Source organism: Stegostoma tigrinum, chromosome 3 (genome assembly GCF_030684315.1).
Source record: "Stegostoma tigrinum isolate sSteTig4 chromosome 3, sSteTig4.hap1, whole genome shotgun sequence".
Taxonomy (NCBI): domain Eukaryota; kingdom Metazoa; phylum Chordata; class Chondrichthyes; order Orectolobiformes; family Stegostomatidae; genus Stegostoma; species Stegostoma tigrinum.
In genome coordinates, this window is record NC_081356.1 from 9,892,356 (window position 1) to 9,911,673 (window position 19,318).

Here is a 19,318-nt window from a genome sequence, read left to right on the forward strand (position 1 = left end):
GACAGACAGGTCAAGGAGGTGGGATGAGGTTAGTAGGTAGGAGATGGAGGTGCGGCTTGGGGTGGGAGGAAGGGATGGGTGAGAGGAAGAACAGGTTAGGGAGGCAGAGACAGGCTGGGCTGGTTTTGGGATGCAGTGGGGGGAGGGGACGAACTGGGCTGTTTTTGGGATGCGGTGGGGGAGGGGAGATTTTGAAGCTGGTGAAGTCCACGTTGACACCATTGGGCTGCAGGGTTCTCAAGCGGAATATGAGTTGCTGTTCCTGCAACCTTCGGGTGGCATCATTGTGGCACTGCAGGAGGCCCATGATGGACATGTCATCTAAAGAATGGGAGGGGGAGCTGAAATGGTTCGTGACTGGGAGGTGCAGTTGTTTATTGCGAACCGAGCGGAGGTGTTCTGCAAAGCGGTCCCCAAGCCTCCGCTTGGTTTCCCCAATGTAGAGGAAGCCAGTCACAAACCATGTCAACTACCCCTCCCATTCTTTAGATGACATGTCCATCATGGGCCTCCTGCAGTGCCACAATGATGCCACCCGAAGGTTGCAGGAACAGCAACTCATATTCCGCTTGGGAACCCTGCTGCCCAATGGTGCCAACGTGGACTTCACCAGCTTCAAAATCTCCCCTTCCCCCACCGCATCCCAAAACCAGCCCGGTTCATCCCCTCCCCCCACTGCATCCCAAAACCAGCCCAGCCTGTCTCTGCCTCCCAAACCTGTTCCTCCTCTCACCCATACCTTCCTCCCACCCCAAGCCGCACCCCATTCTACCTACTAACCTCATCCCACCTCCTTGTCTTGTCCGTCTTCCCTGGACTGACCTATCCCCTCCCTACTTCCCCACCAATACTCTCCTCTCCACCCATCTTCTTTTCTCTCCATCTTCGGTCCGCCTCCCCCTCTCTCCCTATTTATTCCAGAACCCTCGCCCCATCCCCCTCTCTTATGAAGGGTCTAGGCCTGAAACGTCAGCTTTTGTGCTCCTGAGATGCTGCTTGGCTTGCTGTGTTCATTCAGCTTCACACTTTATTATCTTGGAGACTCCTATAATGTCAGTTTGATGGAGGATTGCATTTGGAATCGGCATTAACCTTGAACTAAAGTTCAATGCAGACTCATCCAAATTCTGTAGGTTTTGAAGAATCCCCAATTACCCTGGAAAGGGCTTAGTTTGAAATATGATGAGTAGGAACAGACAAAGGCCACCATGTCCGTTCAGCTCTCCATTTTAATTAGCTCCACCCTCAGCATTTGGTCTGTACTGTATTAATGGAAAAGCTATTTTTCCTTTGCGATTCTATTTACAAAATAGACTGCCACTCAATATGTGAAATGGCTACTAGTTAGCTTCTGTACTAACTGTGCCTGATACAGTGTGCAGAACTGAAATAACTGCACAGAGGCCAGTATCCCATCAACCAAGTCTCCCTTTACTTACATGTGCACGGTGCATGATCTGTGAGCAGCTAGCTCAGAGCCAGGCCCTAGAAAGAGGAGCCTCTCTGAGACTTCTGTTTATATCTGTCAGCCAGAACTCCCTGATGGGCCCAGGTTAACAATCCCAAATCAAGGATCTCAATACAGTCAATGGATCCACCTGGCCATTGTTCCAATTGCTGCAAGGACGATGTTCACTTTCATGTCAGTACAAAAATTTTTCCACTGTGATACTTAGAAGCTTTAGCAGCTCTTAATTTCATTGCATTTACTTGGGGTTGCTCAAAAGCAATCCATCATGCCCATTCCTCCACTTCCCTCCGTAGCCCTGCAGGCTCCTTTCCATGAAGTTTTTGTTAAGTTCTTGATAATGTCCCCTTCCAGTACCTTTGTTGGCAGCAACGACCAGGTCATTACCCCTCTCTGAAAACAAATATCCTTCTTCATATCCTACAAGCTTTTCAAAACTTTGTTCCCAAAGCCAGCTGGGAATAGCTTTTCTTTGTCTACTTTGTTTACATCCGTCATAAATCTCCCTTTGATTTCTTTTGCTCAGAGGAGAACAATCCCATGTTCTCCAGCCTAACTTCGTCGCTCAAATCCCTGGAACAATCCAGTAAATTCACTGTGCGCTCTGTCAAGGGTCCTCCAATTCTGCGTGCCCGGGACTGGGTATAACCGTAGAGTTGATTCTCATTTCAAAAATGATATTGCTGTGAGACAGCAGACCGGAAAGGGCTATGATAGATCACACAGGAGGATTAGATGGTTAGGAAGAAGTCAATGGAGCACTGTGAATCAATGGATAACCAGACCTGGACACTCTCCCATCAGCTGGATTGGAGGAGGAGTAGGGGCATGTAAAATCCAGTGAGAGGGCTTCCTGCAACCAATCTGAGATCTTACTGCAAGAGATATCAGGTGGTCCACCCATTCTTGGACTTATTGGCTCACTTGCAATCCTCATTCTATCCCTGAAATTTTGCTCACAGTGTGGAAAAGGACCACCATACAGGAAGCAGAGGCTAGTGCCTGTCAAGACATTGTGGCTGGGAAGAGGGTAAGCTCCCTTTTGGGCCATCTGGGGGGCCTTCAACCTTGGAACCATCCAGACTCTCCAATTTTGGCGGCTGTCTGTTGTACCAGTAGAGGCCACCACAGTTCCATATAGTGGCATCTCCTTCTAAGTAAGGGGTGGTAGTTTCACCTTAAAGCAAGGTAGCACAACCTCAATATTAAAGTGCTGTCAGGTGACCATCAGAATCATGGCTAGCTCCCCCCCCACCACTGAGACATTGTAATCACAGCACCTTCCTCCGAATGACATTCATCGTTTTTCTGACACAATGTTGAAGAGAAATTGGCCTTCAACTTGGTGACCAGATCCAATGGGCTGGACAGTAATTTGCTGTAATCCAATACAGGAAGCATAATAATTGCTTTTCTGCATATGGAGAACTGACAGAAATATAGCTAATTTAAAATTACAAACAAACTCAACCCTACCTGGATCTAAATGCGTTTATAGAGTGAAATAGAGAAAGACTGCAAGGAACTCGGGGTATAGAAATACTGTCATATCTCCACTTGGCCAAATGGCCTTACTCTGTTCTGTAAATTTTTTGTATACTACACAATGCAAGTGTATTCCTTTCTAACCATGCTATCTCCTACGGTTGACTGTTCTAATTCATCAAGGATAATGGAATCTAATCAAAAGTCGTGAGATAAGAGTTTTCCAAAATGTGGAGCACATTCCCAACAGACCAAGATAATACACATCACAATCTCAGACACTAAAATCAAAAATCACGATTTCTGCCTCTTTCATACATGGAAACCAAATTAAATGCAACACCTGAAGAAAAAGCATATGCGTCTGCATGAAATTTTCAGCAAGATTTTAATTTTACTGAAGACAGGTTAGAAATAGAGCTTATAAATGTCAGCGAACAGGTACTTGTAATGCATTGGTACTGTGCCTACCTCTGGGTCAGCAGGTCCAGGTTCAGGTTCCATCTGCTCCAAAGACCATAGATCATAGAAGCCCTACAGTGTGGAAATAGGCCCTTCAGCCCAACAAGTCCACACCGACCCTCAGAACATCTCACCCAGACCCATCCCCCTATAACCCACACACCCCTGAACACTACGGGCAATTTAGCTTGGCCAGTCCACCTAGCCTGCACATCTTTGGGCTGTGGGAGGAAACCGGAGCACCTGGAGGAAACCCACGCAGATACTGGGAGAATGTGAAAACTCCACACAGACAGTCGCCCAAGTGGAATTGAACTTGGATCCCTGGCGCTGTGAGGTAGCAGTGCTAACCACCGAGCCGCTGTGCCGTTCCTATGTGTACCTCCGAACAGGGTGATTGGAAAATATCTATAAATGTTAAAGCGGAATTATTAAATCTGATTAGCTTCATGATGGTTCCCTCGTGTATTGTAAAACAAAGTTCCAGGTTTTTGTTCAGAGATCAGTTGCGCTGGATCAATGTCTAGTATATGCACAGTGTTCTGTATTACAGTTTGCGTTTTTCATTTATGCATATTCAAAGCTTCCTACACATTTTTAACCAACAGCCAAGTTTCACTAAAATTAATTATGACTCTTCATTTCATCTAGTTAGGCTTACAACATTGTAATGTTTCATTTGAAAAATATATCCTTGATTTCACTACAGCTCAGTATCATCGCAGGTATTTTATCTTAGGAATATGCAAGAAACCTTGCTTTGCGCAGCTGAGGCACTCATGTATTTAAATACATTTTGCATACAGCATTATTAGGTGCTTCTAAGGATCTAGTTCAAGCGAGCAAACATTTTAAGGAATAACTTTTAAACTTAAAAAAAAAACTTTTGAAAACACAGTATGGTTTAACTAGCTTTGATGCTGCTGTCAGCTCCTGAAACCTTTAAGATTCTTTTTTCCTAACATCATAGCCAAATCAAGTCACCATTTTACCCCGGATTTCATTTTCAGAAATCTGAGCATCGTGGAAATCATAACTGGAGCCAAAATTTATGAAGCAACCACCCCTGCATTGTGACTTACATGCAGTACACTGACAAAGCTTGCTTTTAAAAACAGATGAACTGGCAACAAAACTCGAAGCCCATTATGGGTAAAACATTTTAATTTGAGCCTATAAAATTGCTCATAAATAGGTTTTCTTTTAAAATTTACAGTCAAGTAGTCCTTAAAAGAATTCTTTTATTAATCTATGAAAGTTGCAGCACTTAAAATGTTTGCATTGACAGACTCAAATAATACCATCAAAAAAATGTCGGCTGTTCATTATTCTTTAGAAAGGTTACACTTACTGTTGAATTGGTGAACTGCATCTGTTTAATGAGATTAGGTCAGTGAATCATTTGTAAAATGCTGTTGGCATGGAGAATGCAATTCTGGAAATAATGGGACATTTGTAGAGCCAGTTCCAAAAAAAAAGTGTTGCATTGTTAACTTGTTGCAACTCTGTCAGGAAGTCACTTTCAGATCTACAACGTACTTCCTGAAAGTTATAAAATACCTCATACACTTGTTGTGACTTTAATCAAGTTACAAATATTTAGAGGCAACTACAAGACAGTAATTGAAGTTCAGTTGACTGTGGACACTTTCAATCAAAAATAACAAAACTAAAACTGATAGAAAAGTAACTCAGGAAGGTTAGGTAGCACCTGTGTATAGAGAAAAATAAAACTTTCACTTCAGATCTTCCTCAGAAGGAAAAGGTTAGAGATGGAATAGGTTTGAAGCTAGAGATGGGTGATCGAGGACAAAAGGTTAGAATATCATGAGGAATCAAAATAATGCCTCTTACCAAAAGATTGAAGGTTGAATGCTTTATAACTAATCTAATTCAGTGCTCTATAACATAAACTAGTGGACCATTAATAGAGTGCAAAGGAGGTTTATATAAACAGCCAAATAAGACATAGTTCAGCCTCAAGACAATTTACTCCTTCAGATGAGGAATACCAGTATGTTAATCAGGTATTTTTACATCACGAATAGTGTGGATTCAATACAAGGCAATGGTTCTTCTACATTGGTAAAAGTCAGATTTGAATTATTTTCTTGAACCAATGTGGCCCAAAAATGAAGGTGTCAATCTTCCTTATTCACAATCAGGGTGCCACTTTGGGTCTAAACATAGGCAGATGTAATTTCTGGCCTCATTTTCACTCTGCTTGGGCTGAATGCTGGCAGATTGTACAAAAATGTTTAAGACTCTCTAATGTACTAAGGTAACTTTGTTTGTACTTTGCATTTATCTGAAACATACATTTTAAATTCTGAAGTTTCCAGTGTGCTCTGATGATAGATCAGAAACCCAACTAATAATGGGCATTTTCTTTAATTTAATTCTTTTTGTTTAAAAAGGATAGCTATAGAGATACTGTGGATTTAAAAATAAGCAACTGTCTGGCAAGGTTGTGTATGAAGCCCATGAAATTTCACACTAGTAACTAGCACAAAGAAAACTCAAACAAGTGGAGAATCAACAAGAGGTAACCAGGGGCTGCACATTTACCCTGCACTCTCAACAGAGAGCAATCTCTTGCAGACATATCTGTTTTATCCTCAGGGGATACACTAGATCAGGGTTCAAATAGCCCGTTTCAACTACTGGTATGGCTAGTGGGACTGAACGTTCAAGCGCATCAGGCTGCATTTGAGTATTAATGTGTTGTGAAAGGCCCCTTGTTAACCGTGTGGTAATTGAACAGAATAATAATGTAGCAATTCGAACACATTAAATGATGCATCACAACAACATCATATGGGAGTTTCAGTTTGATCCTAGGGGACACATCTGCGATAACTGTTTGAGGGTTCAGCAGTGTTGGCTCAGAATTTGAGCTGGGAGCTGAATGCGCCATGGAGGGGGAGAGAAAAGTTACATGGGTACTTTCTGCTAGGGTTTGGTTGGTCTGAATTGGTCATTGCTTAGGGTTAGGAGGCTGTTGGACAGATAAGGAGGCCCAGACCGCTGAGATACCCACCACTTGTAATTGTTCAACAGATTTTAAGGCTCTTTCAGTTTTTTTGGATTGAGAAGGAGAGCTGCAGGGATAACGAGCAACCTGATGATGGCACTGCATCATTCTCAATGGGGGTGCAGAAAGGAATACAGTTTTTTTATTATTTATATTCATTCGAGTGTGTGTCACTGGCTTCGCCCAACATTTATTGACCATCCTTAGCTACCCTTGAGAAGGTGGTGGGGAGCTGCCTTCTTGAATTGCTGCAGTCCTTCCGTTGTAGGTTGACTCACAATGCTGTTAGGGAAAATTTCACAGATTTTGATCCAGCAACAGTGAAGGAACGGTGATATATTTCCATGGATTGGAAGTGAAATTTGCAGGTGATGGTGCTCCCATGTATCTGCTGCCCTTGTCTGTCCAGGTTGAAGTGGTTGTGGTTTGTAAAGTGATACCAAAGGATCTTCGGTGAATTTGTGCAGTGTATCTTGTAGATATACTGCTGCTACTGAGCATCAGTGGTGGAGGGAGTGAATGCATGTTGATGCGATGCCGATCTAGTGGGATGCATGGTCCTGGATGGTGTCAAACTTCTTGAGAGATGGTGGAGCAGCCCTCATCCAAGCAAGTGCAGCATATTCCATCACACTGGCTTGTGCCTTGTAGATGGTGGACAAGCTTTGAGGAGTCAGGTGCTGAGTTTGTCACCTAGCTCTGGCCTGCTTTTGTAGCCACGCTATGTGAGGAGTCCCATTGAGTTTCTAACCAATGGTAACTCCAAGGAAATAGATAGTGGCAATGCAGTGATGATAGCACCATTATGTATTGAAGGGCAATGATTCCATTGTCTCTTATTGAAGATGGTCATTGCCTGGTATTTGCGTCGCCCAAATTTTACTTGTTACTTGTCAGCCCAAGACCGGATATTGTCTATTGTTGCATTTGAACATGGACTGCTTCAGTCTCTGAGGAGTCACAAACGGAGCTGAACATTGTGCAATTATCAGTGAACATCCCCACTTCTAACCTTATGACTTAGGGTTGGTTGATGAATCACCTAAAGATGGTCAGGCCCAGGACGTTACCCTAAAGACCTCCTGCAGCGATATCCTGGAGCTGAGATGACTAGCCTCCAACAAACACAGCTTTCTTCCTATGCATCAGGTAGCGGAGATGCAACCAGCAGAGAGTTTGCCCTGATTTCCTTTGACTCTAGTTTTGCGTCACTCCTATCTCACCTCTCGAATTCAACTCTTTTGCTCATGTTTGAACCAATGCTGTCATGAGAGGTCAGGAGCAGAGTGGCCCTGGCAGAATCCAAACTGGGCATCACTGAGCAGGTGCTGTTTAATAATATTACTAATGACACCTTCCATCACTTTATTAATGATGGAGGGCAGGCCGATAGGGTGGCAGTTAACCAGGCTGGATTGTCCTGCTTTTTGTGTACAAGACATATCTAAGCAAAATTCCACATTGCTGTGTAGATGCCAGCATTATAACTGCTGCATCTTCACCCAGAAATACCAAGGGGATAATCCATCCTGGCCTTCCCCAGTGATCCCCAGCATCAGTCTTCAGCCACTTTGATTCACTCCACGTGTTATCAAGGAACTGTTGGAAATATTAAATAATGCTAAGTTGATGGGCCCTCACAACAATTCAAAAATAGTGCTAAAGCCTTGTGCTCAGAACTTGCTGCTCCCCCAGCCTTATCTTTCGCACAAATTGCTTTTCCACGATCAAGGACGGGGAGATTTGTAGAGTCTGCTCCTCCATTGAGTTGGTTCATTGTCTACCACCATTCACTACTGAATGTGGCAGGACTGCAGAGCTTAGATCTGATTCGTTGGTTGTGGAACCACTTAGCTCTGTCTGTCACTTGCTGCTTATGCTGTTTGGTAGTTTCACCATGTTGCCAACTTATTTTTGGTGCTGATCCTGGCATGCCCTCCTGCACTCTCCAGTGACTCAGGGTTGATCTCCTGACTTGATAGCAATGGTTGAGTGGGAGATATGGCAGGCGATGAGGATGCAGACTGTGTTGAAATACAATTTTGCTGCTTGCGATGGCCCACAGCTGATAGCAGGCAGTATTGTCAGACATTCTACAATGAACAGTGCAAGCCCAGAATACTGTGTTGCCTGCTTGGTGCCAGGGTTTGCGGTATTAGACCATCAGATATAGCAACAGGAGTAGGCCATTTGGCCTCCTCAAGCCTACTCCACCATTCAATAGGATCATGACACTCTATAACATGTTATTCCATAACACTTGATTCCCCTTCTGATCAAGACTATATCTCAGCCTTAAATACACACAAGGACTCTGACCCCACAGCTCTCTGTGGCAAGGAGTCCCATAGACTCACAACACTGACAAAATAAATCTGTCCTCATCTCAGTCTTAAATTGACACCTCTTTATTCTGAGGCTATGCCCTCCGGTTCTGGACCCTCCCATGGTGGGGGGAATGTCTTCTCAGCAGTTAACCTGTCAAGCCCCTTAAGAATCCTTCATGTTTCAACGAGATCACCTCTCATTCTTCTAAAGTCCAGTGAGTAGAGTCTCAACTTGTTTAACCTTTGCTCATAGGACAATCCCCCATTCCAGGCCTCATTCTGGTGAACCTTAAAAGTAGGGAAACATTAATGGAAGATGGAAAAACAATAAGAAATCAATAGTAATATTTAACTTAATTGAAACATATAAAATAATCAGAGGGTTAGATAGGGTGGATAGGGAGAGGTTTTTTCCTAGGATGGTGACGGCGAGCATGAGGGGGCCCAGCTTTAAATTGAGGGGTGAAATATATAGGACAGATGTCAGAGGTAGTTTCTTTACTCAGAGTAGTAAGGGAATGGAATGCTTTGCCTGCAACGGTAGTAGATTCGCCAACTTTAGGTACATTTAAGTCGTCATCGGACACGCATATGGACGTACATGGAATAATGTAGGTTAGATGGGCTTGAGATCGGTATGACAGGTCGGCACAACATCAAGGGCCGCAGGGCCTGTACTGTGCTGTAATGTTCTATGTTCTATATGTTCTCTGAACTGCCTCTACTGAAATTATACCTTTCCCTAAAATAAGGGGACCAAAACTGCTCATTTTACTCCAGATGTAATCTCACCAGCACCTTGTACAGTTGCAGTAAGACTTCCCTACTCTTATACTCCAGCCCTCTTGAAATAAGGACCAACGTTCCATTAGCCTTCCTGATGACCTTCATGTACAACTCCCCCCAAGGCCCTGTCTGTTGCAGCTTTCCTCCATTTAGATAATACTGCTCTTTTGTTCTCTCTGCCAAACGAACATCATGTTGCCCACATTATACTCCATTTGATTTGACTTATTAATCATGTGTACTGAGGAACAATGAAAAAAGTGTTGTCTTACGTGCTTCATAGGCAGGTCATACTATACAAGTGCGTCAGGCTAACAGAACAGAGCGCAGGGCACAGCGTTACAGCTCCAGAGAAGGTGCAAAAAGAGATCAACATTATCATTAAAGAGGTCCAATCAAAATTCTGATAACAGCAGGAAGCTGTTCTTGAATCGGTTCATGGGTGTATTCAAACTTTGAGAATTCTGCCACATGTAAGAGGGTGGAAGAGTGTATAACTGGGGTGGGAGGGATGTTTGAGTATGTGGGTTGCTCTCCCAAGGCAGTAGCAAATATAGGGAGAGTCAATGGATGGGAGGCTGGTTTGCACGATGGATTGGGCTGTGTTCACAACACTGCAGTTTCTTGCACTCTTGGGAAGAGCAGTTGTCAAACCACGCTGTGATGCATCCAGATAGATGCACCGTAGAAAGCATCCTATAAAAATTTCCCAGTCTTTTTTCCCCTGCTGACTTAAACTATCGACAGATCTCCGTAAACTATGCATCCACTTCATAATTTGCTTTTCCAACTATTTGGGTGTGGTCTGCAAATCTTCCCACAGTTCAGTCACTTCAATCCTGCAGATCTGCTCATGGCTGGAAAGGAACTTATAGAGGGAGGCTATTATCAAATATTAATTGGGTACCAACGGTTTATGCATGACAAAGAAGGCAGGTGTGCACAGTCAGCACAAGGAGCTGGGCACCAAATTTGGAAGCAGAACTTCAAATACCATAATCTCTGGATTATTACCTGAATCATAAACAAGTCGACAAAATACAGTGTGGAGTGATGAATGCATAACTTAAAGCTCGTTGTAGGAGAAGCAGGTCCTACTGTAGTTCACAGGGCACTGGCACCTGTACTGTTGGGACAGTTGCTACTTGAATGTGCTGGGCCCAGTGTTCGTGTGAATCACATAACTAGGGAGGCAGAGAAGATTTTAAACTAAGTAACGGTGGCAAATGATCACATTTTGGATGATGTGTTAAATAGAGGATAGTGACAAATTCAACAAGAAAGGTATTAGATGGTAAATGATAAACAGGAAATGAAAGGAAGGGAGAAACTGCACATTAAAGCCAACATATAAGGGGAGAGGCTGCAAACAAATAAAGAGGATGAAACCAAAGTTTCTGTATTTGAATGTACGCAGTTTTCAAAAAAAAGAAACAGCTGAACTGAGAGCACAAAGAAAAAGCTCAATCTGGTAAACAATAGAGAGATTTAACTGCAGAAAGACATGGATTAGTATCTGAGGATTGAAAAGTACAAAATGTTTAGGAAACAAAGAAAAAATACAAGGATAGTTTAGTTAGTTAATTACGTTGTTTGTACACCAGAGAGGATGACCAAAGCTCAAGAAGCCAGGATGTGGAAATGGTTTGAGTAGAAATGAGGAATGATAAAAGCAAGAAGTCATTAGTGGGAGTGCCGCACAGACTTCTAAACATTGACTACACGATTGGGTGGAGCATAAAAGAACATATTACAGGAGCTGATCATAAAAGTATAGGAGAAGTCATGGGAGATTTTAATCTTTCCATAGACTGGAAAAGTCAGATGGGAAAATGTAGCATTTATGAGATGTCCATAAAAAAAGCTTTGGGGATAGTTTCTTAGAACTACATGCTCAGGGGCTAATCAGAGAGTAAGCTAAACTAAATTTAGCATTGTACAACAAGATAGGATTCATTTTGAGATCATTAAATAAGTGGCTCCTAAGCAGCAGTGATCATAACATGACTGAATTTGGCATTTCAGTTTGAGGAAGAGTGACAGAGGTCTGAGACTATTTCTTCAAAGTTTATAAAAAGGCTATTATGAGGGAATGAAAGCAGAGATGGCTAAAGTGAAGTGACAAATTATGCTGAAGAATAGATCAAGAGAGGAAATGAAGTGGCAAGCATTTAGGGGATATTCCAGAGCATATAGAGTAGGTAGAATCAGACCAGACCCTCCAAAGCACATGAGATAACACAGTGTAGAGCTGGATGAACACAGCAGGCCAAGCAGCAGAGGAGCAGGAAAGCTGACGTTTCGGGCCTAGACCCTTCTTCAGCCCGATAGGTCAGCTTTCCTGCTCGGCCTGCTGTGTTCATCCAGCTCTACACTTTGTTATTGCAGATTCTCCAGTATCTGCAGTTCTTACTACCTTCAAAGCATATTAGGGAAATAGCCTGGACCCCCAACCTTCAATTTTTAATTCAGGCAAGTGTAAGGAACCATGTTCCAGATTTGATTCGAACGGTTGACCACTAAGCTTTAATCAAAATACATTTTTTTCTTACAACACAGTTAAAATGCAACAAAAAGAATTGGCATGACTCTACTTTATGGAAATACTCAACAAAATGATGTATTATTTAACCACTAAATCATCAACGGTTAGAATATAGGTAGTATCCCATAAACTCAGCCTTGGCAAAGGCAATTCAGCAACACAGTTATTATTCTCATGTGCTATCTCCCTCAAGTCCAGAAGAAAGAAACAACCTGCCCCTATTGATTTTAAAAGCAAGCCTCTCATCGAACAGCAAAGTCTATCACTCTAGCAACAAAAAGAAATTCCAGTATCATTCTCAACTAACTAACAGCACAAACAAAAAACCCTTTTTGGGTCTGTGTGAGCATGATTCTTTTGCATTATTTTAAAGAAAAGCAAATTCAGGAGTTGCATGACACCAGATTATAGTCCAACAGGTTTATATGAAATGGCATACACTCTGAAAGCTTGGGATTTCAAATAAACCTGTTGGACTAGAACCTCCTGTCGCATAATTCCTGACTTTGTCCACCCTTGTCCAACACTGGCACCTTCGCATTAAAAAAACACGCAGGGAGAACTGAATGGTTTACCAAATGCATGTCTGAGGAAGACATTTCAGCATCTGTGTCAATACCGTTCTGCAAGAGAAACAGGGCTGAACCCACCTCTCCTAAAGGCACAGTATTGTCACACAATGAATTCCTTCGGATAAACCGACCATTTGTGGCGAGTGAGAAAGATTCAAGTTAACAATGGAACTTCAAGAAATGCATGTAATTGTGCACAAAAATATGGCAAGTGAGAAGGCTAGACAGAACATAAAAAGTGAACAATTATGAAAAAACAAATGAATTGGGAAGGAAAAATGAGAGTACACGTGAAAGCTTACCAGAGATATAAAAATAGAAAGAATTTCTCTAACATTTTTTAAACTATAAACAAGTTAAAGTTAACACAGGACTGTAAAAAGAAATATTTCACAACCATGCTCATACTCACTGTTTTCACTAAACAGTAACCTTTCCAAGTTTGTGCAATATGCTAACTTTATTGAATAACATCTAGTTCCCTCAAAACTCAAGGCTGGACATCCATGAGGCATTGTGGGCCATCAATGGCAACCTCATTGTCCAGCATACCACCCCCATCCACCTTTACCATCAAGCCAAGTGGTCTCTGATCAGCCCTATTCTCCTTTAACTGCTCTCAGTTTGCATGCTTGTGGATGACTTTGGGATTTCCCTGAAAGAGCGCTGCTAGCTTTTCTCATAGCTCGTCTTAGTTGCTTTTTTTCACCAGCCCACACCTGACCATCAAAACCTGCAGTATTCGTCTTGAGACTCAGTTGTATTTTCTGCCTTACAGCCGTCACAAAGACGTGAATTGCAATTTTAGTCTCTAATTGGCTCGACTCCTCCTGATGAACCATATTGCTTCTCACAACACGATTTATCAATATTGACATTCATTCAAAATAAACAACACAAACACAACAATTTCTTGTTGAGATGAATGAGAAGCTCCAGCAACTGGGCAAATGATCGAGGATCATCCAAGCAAAAATCGCTCCCACTCAAGCATCTCAATCCTAAAATAGCCTGTGCCTTGTTCGGTGATTCTCATTCGAAAAACTCTTCAGGTGGGGGAAACAGCTTTTCAGTATCTTCTCTGTCAAGTCCCCTCAAAATCTTACGTTTCAATGAGACTACCTCAGATTCTTTTAAACTTCAGATAGTACATTCTTAGTCTTTCTTCACAGGACAACCCTGAATTCCGGGAAGTATCCCAGTCACTCTTTGTTGCACCATCTGTAAGAGTATCTCAACTCGTACAACGTTCTCCAGATCTACTTTCATTAAAGACCTGTGCAATTCCTCTCCACTCTTGTTGCCCAAACATCTACTGTTTGCCTCCCTAAACTGGTCTGCTATAAAACAATATTAACTCGGAACATTTCATATAGGACACTAATTCTTTTCCTAAAACATATTCTGCTTACTACCCTCACTTAGAGTCAGAGTTCTTTTTAAATGCATTTACAGTCATCACTAGCGAGGGCAGCATTTATTGTCCTTTCCTTAATGCCCACAAGGCAGTCAAGAGTCAACCATATTATCGGATCTCAAATCCCCCCCACTGTGGAAATAGGCCTTTTGGCCAAACAAGTCCACACCAATGGTAGGAGCATCCCACCCAGACCCATCCCCCTATAACCAACCTAAGCTACACATCCCCAAACACTGTGGGGTAATTTAGCATGGCCAAACCACCTAACCTGCACATCTTCAGGCTGTGGGAGGAAACCGGAGCACCTGGAGGAAACCCATGCAGACATGGGGAGAACTGCAAACTCCACATAGACAGTCACCCAAGGGTGGAATCAAACCCGGCTCCCTGGCGCTGTGAGGCAGCAGTGTTAATCACCATGAGCCCTGGTGGTAACTGAGCCACCATGCTGCCCTACAATATTACAATGGGTCTGTAGTCACATGCAGTCCAGGTAAGGATGGCAGATTTTCTTCCACAAAGGACATCAGTTAACCAGATGGGTTTTTCCAACAATTGGCAATGCTTTCATGGTCATCATTAGATCCTAAATTCCAGATTTTTATTGACTTCAGATTCCAACATCTGCCCTGGCAGGATTTGAACCCAGGTCCCCAGAATACTAGTGATAATGGGAACTACAGATGTTGGAGAATCCAAGATAATAAAATGTGAGGCTGGATGAACACAGCAGGCCCAGCAGCATCTCAGGAGCACAAAAGCTGACGTTTCGGGCCTAGACCCTTCATCAGAGAGGGGGATGGGGTGAGGGTTCTGGAATAAATAGGGAGAGAGGGGGAGGCGGACTGAAGATGGAGAGAAAAGAAGATAGGTGGAGAGGAGAGTATAGCTGGGGAGGTAGGGAGGGGATAGGTCAGTCCAGGGAAGACGGACAGGTCAAGGAGGTGGGATGAGGTTAGTAGATAGGAAATGAAGGTGCGGCTTGGGATGGGAGGAAGGGATGGGTGAGAGGAAGAACAGGTTAGGAAGACAGAGACAGGTTGGACTGGTTTTGGGATGCAGTGGGTGGAGGGGTAGAGCTGGGCTGGTTGTGTGGTGCAGTGGGGGGAGTGGACGAGCTGGGCTGGTTTTGGGATAAGGTGGGGGAAGGGGAGATTTTGAAGTTGGTGAAGTCCACATTGATACCATTGGGCTGCAGGGTTCCCAAGCGGAATATGAGTTGCTGTTCCTGCAACCTTCGGGTGGCATCATTGTGGCACTGCAGGAGGCCCATGATGGACATGTCATCTAAAGAATGGGAGGGGGAGTTGAAATGGTTCGTGACTGGCTTCCTCTACATTGGGGAAACCAAGCGGACCGAGAGTCCCAGGTCGACTCCTCATCTTCAGGAATGCCTGGCGCTGCTCCTGGCATGCCCTCCTGACCTATCCGCTCCCTACCTCCCCACCTATACTCTCCTCTCCACCTATCTTCTTTTCTCCATCTTCGGTCCGCCTCCCCCCTCTCCCTATTTATTCCAGAACCCTCTCCCCATCCCCCTCTCTGAAGAAGGGTCTAGGCCCGAAACGTCAGCTTTTGTGCTCCTGAGATGCTGCTGGGCCTGCTGTGTTCATCCAGCCTCACATTCCCCAGAATATTACCTAGGTCTCCAGAGTCAGGGTGTAGTGATAAAATCACTAGGCCATCACCTCTCCTTCAGAAACAGACCCTTCAGTCCAAGATAACGAGGTGTAGAGCTGGATGATCACAGCAGGCCAAGCAGCATCATAGGAGCAGGAAAGCTGACGTTTCGGGCCGAGACCCTTAGTCCAACTCAGCCATCCTAAAGTGACCTAGTCCCATTGACCAGCTTTCAGCTCACATCCTTCCAAGCCCTTCCTATTCATGTACTCATCCAGGTGCCTTTTAAATATTGTATTTGCACCGGCCTCTAACACGCCCTCTGGCAGCTCGTTCCATGCACACACCACCCTCTCTGCGAAAAAGTAGCCTCGCGGACCCCTTTTAAGTCTTTCCCATCTCACCTCAAATATATGGCTTCCAGCGTGGCCTCCACTTCAGGCCGTGGGGGAAAAGTCCTTGGCTAGTCACTTGCAAAATCTCCCCTGTACTTCACCTGGCAGCTCATTTAATCTGGCTCCCCTGCTCTGCAGACTTGATAATTTTTTTCACAGCTTAATCCCCACCTCACGTTGCAACGTCAGCAAACGGGATACATTACTGGGCTTGTCCGTGTAAGTTATTAAAATAAATTGTAAATAATTAAGCACCCATTCTTGAAACATACCAGCAGTCACATCTCATTGCGAAAATGATCAATTTTGTTCCTACTTTCGATTTCAACTAATCCATGCTGATGCACAAACAGAAATTGCTGGAAAAGCTCAGCAGGTTTGGCAGCTTCTCGGATCTGGTGACACTTCAGAACGGTTTTCGTGCTAAAGCATTATCGCCAACCCATTAGCTGCGCTCGCTTCTTTTTTTTTAAAAATAAGCAATTCTTTGATCCATAACAGGCTCGATTAATCGGTTTAGACATTAAAACCTCGAACCGTACATCCTACAGAAACTATTAGACTGCTAGAAGTTATCATTAAGCTCACAGACAAATTTGGATAAGGTCAGAAGTCACAAGGCACGAGGTTACAGCTCAACAGATTTATTTGAAATCACAAGTATAGCTGGGCTTGTGATTTAAAATAAACCTGTCGAGGATTTTAATCTGGTGTCGTGAGACTTCAGACCTTGTCTAATCCAGTCCAACACACTCAGCTCCACATCACAAATGCAGGCAGATTCCGAAACTCGGGAAGTAGCCAAATCAAACGCCTCACAGTTACTTAATGGACCTTTCCATGAGGAGCAAGAGATGAGGATGAAAACTGGAGTTAGTCATTCCGCAGCCTGACGGCCCGGATAAACAGAACTCATAGCTCGGGGGGCGGGGAATAAAACAACTGAGCCTTATCTCTGATCCGTGGCCGGCTATAGCACGTTGCAATGTCAGGCCCCTTTGTGTGTGTGTGTGGAAAACCGGGAGAAAATACAACGTGGAACTCGATCCCGGGCTGGGAAAGCTCACCCCTCCCTCCAAATTGCAGCGCCGAATGTATGAATGACCCACTGAAATTGCAACATCTGACAATTACAATGTAACACACCGCAACGTTCCATTATACTTTACCCGGAAGCCGAATGCTCTCGCAGCCGCACTCACTGCGCAAGTCTAGACGGTCTCCTCCCACAGTTAGCCTCGACGTGGATGGACTGATACATACAGGTCCCGAGAGATTCTCCAAACTGGCTGGTTTGTGTCCTGGTGTTTCGGCGCTGCGGTGAAACCGAATAATATGAAGTGCAGTGCGCGCGGAGGTGATGGCCTAGCGGTGTTATTGTTCCCAGTTTATTAGTGCAAGCTAATGTTTTAAGGAACTCGTGTTCGAATCCCACCAGGGCAGATTGAAATGTCGAGAATTTCTGAATGAAATGAGTCCCAATTGTTAGGGGTGGGAAAAGCCCATCTGGTTCCCTCATGCCTTTTAGGGAAGGAAAATCTACTGTCCTACGTGTGACTCCAGGCCCACAGCAATATGATTGATTCCCTACTGCCCTCTGAAATGGCCAAGTGAGCTACTCAGTTCTATCAGTCTCAACAAAGGATGAAAACCAGGCACACCACCTGGAATTGACCAAGGCACCAGAAATGATAACAGCCCTGTCAAACCCTCCTTACTAACATTTGAGGCTAGTGCCAATGTTGAGACAGCTGTCTCACAGAATCATACCTTCTAGACAATAAAAGGACCCCATGAGGTCTCATGACATCAAGTCAAATGTGGTCCAGGAAAACTCCTGCTAATTACCATGCACTGACCTTTATCAACTGATTAACTCCTCCATGTTAAACAACACTTGCAGGAAACACTGAGGGTGATAAGCGTGCAGGTCTGGGTGAAGGATTGCAATGCTAGTGCCTTGGTAGCAGCCCTACTGTTTGAGCTGGTCGAGTTTGAAGAGCTTTTGCTTTTAGACTGTGTCTTTGGCAGGTGGTGAGAGAACCGACAGGAGAGAAACATACATGACCTCACCCCTCACAGATCTGCCAGCTGCAGATACATCTGTCCATGACAGTAGTGGTAAGAATGTTCACCACACAGCCCTCGTGATGGGAAAAGTTCCACCATCACATTGAGAATACCCCCCGTCATGCTCTGTGGCACCATGTTAAATGGGACAAACTTTGAACGGATCTAGCAATTCAAGGCTGGACATTCATGACGCACAACAGAGTTGTGCTCCAACACAATCTGCAGCCTCATAGCCTGGTATATCCCCAATCAACCATAATCGTCAAAATCGTGATCAACCCTGGTTCAATGGAGAGTGCAGGAGGGCATGCCAGGAGCAGCGCCAGGCTTTCCTGAAGATGAGGAGTCGACCTGGGAAAGCTCCCAAACAAGACTGCTTGTGTGCCAAATGTGCACATGCAACAAGCAAATGACAGAACTAAGCGATCCCACAACCGATGGATCAGATCTCAGCTCAGGGGTCCTGCTACGCCCAGTCATGAATGGCAATGAACAATTAAACAAGTCCCTGGTGGGACCTCAATGGTGAAGAGCCCCACACATCAGAGCAAAAGATAAGGCTGAAGCATGCACAACAATCTTCAGTCAGAAGGGAGAGAGTTGGGATAAAAGGCTCTTTTTCGGTATGGCAACCGGTGGCAAGTGGTGTCCCATTGGGGTTCAGTGTTGGGATTGCAGCTGTTCACTTTATATATTAATGATCTGGATGAAGGGACTGGCGGCATTCTGGTGAAGTTTGCCGATGATGCAAAGTTAGGTGGACAGGCAATTAGTACTGAGGAGGTGTAGAGGCTGCAGCAAGATTGAAACAGTTTAGGAGAGTGGTCGGGGAAATGGCTGATGAAATTCACCGTGAGCAAATGCAAGGTCTTGAACTTTGGAAAAAGGAATACAGGCATGGACTATTTTCTAAATGGTGAGAAAATTCATAAAGCTGAAGTACAAAGGGATCTGGGAGTGCTAGTCCAGGATTCGCTAAATGTTAACTTGCAGGTAGAATCCGTGATTAAGAAAGCAAATGTAATGTTGTCATTTATCTCAAGAGAGTTGGAATATAAAAGCAGTGATGTGCTTCTGAGGCTTTAAAAGGCTCTAGTTAGGCCCCATTTAGAATACTGTGTCCAATTTTGG

The 19,318-nt window shown here is 44.0% G+C and overlaps 1 protein-coding gene across 3 annotated transcripts in view; it reads right to left on the minus strand.

Annotated features, from left to right (window-relative positions):
• Nucleotides 1–17,335, minus strand: part of focad (focadhesin) — a 190,810-nt gene extending 173,475 nt beyond the window's left edge. For 2 of the 3 annotated variants that reach the window (XM_048526877.2, XM_059642923.1), the window contains exon 1: nucleotides 17,284–17,335. The gene's annotated coding sequence lies outside the window, so the exon portion shown is untranslated. Of the gene's footprint in view, nucleotides 1–16,123; nucleotides 16,266–17,283 lie in introns of those variants that run through there. The other variant, XM_048526878.2, reaches the window with a different exon arrangement.
• Between the last annotated feature and the right edge of the window lie 1,983 nt (nucleotides 17,336–19,318).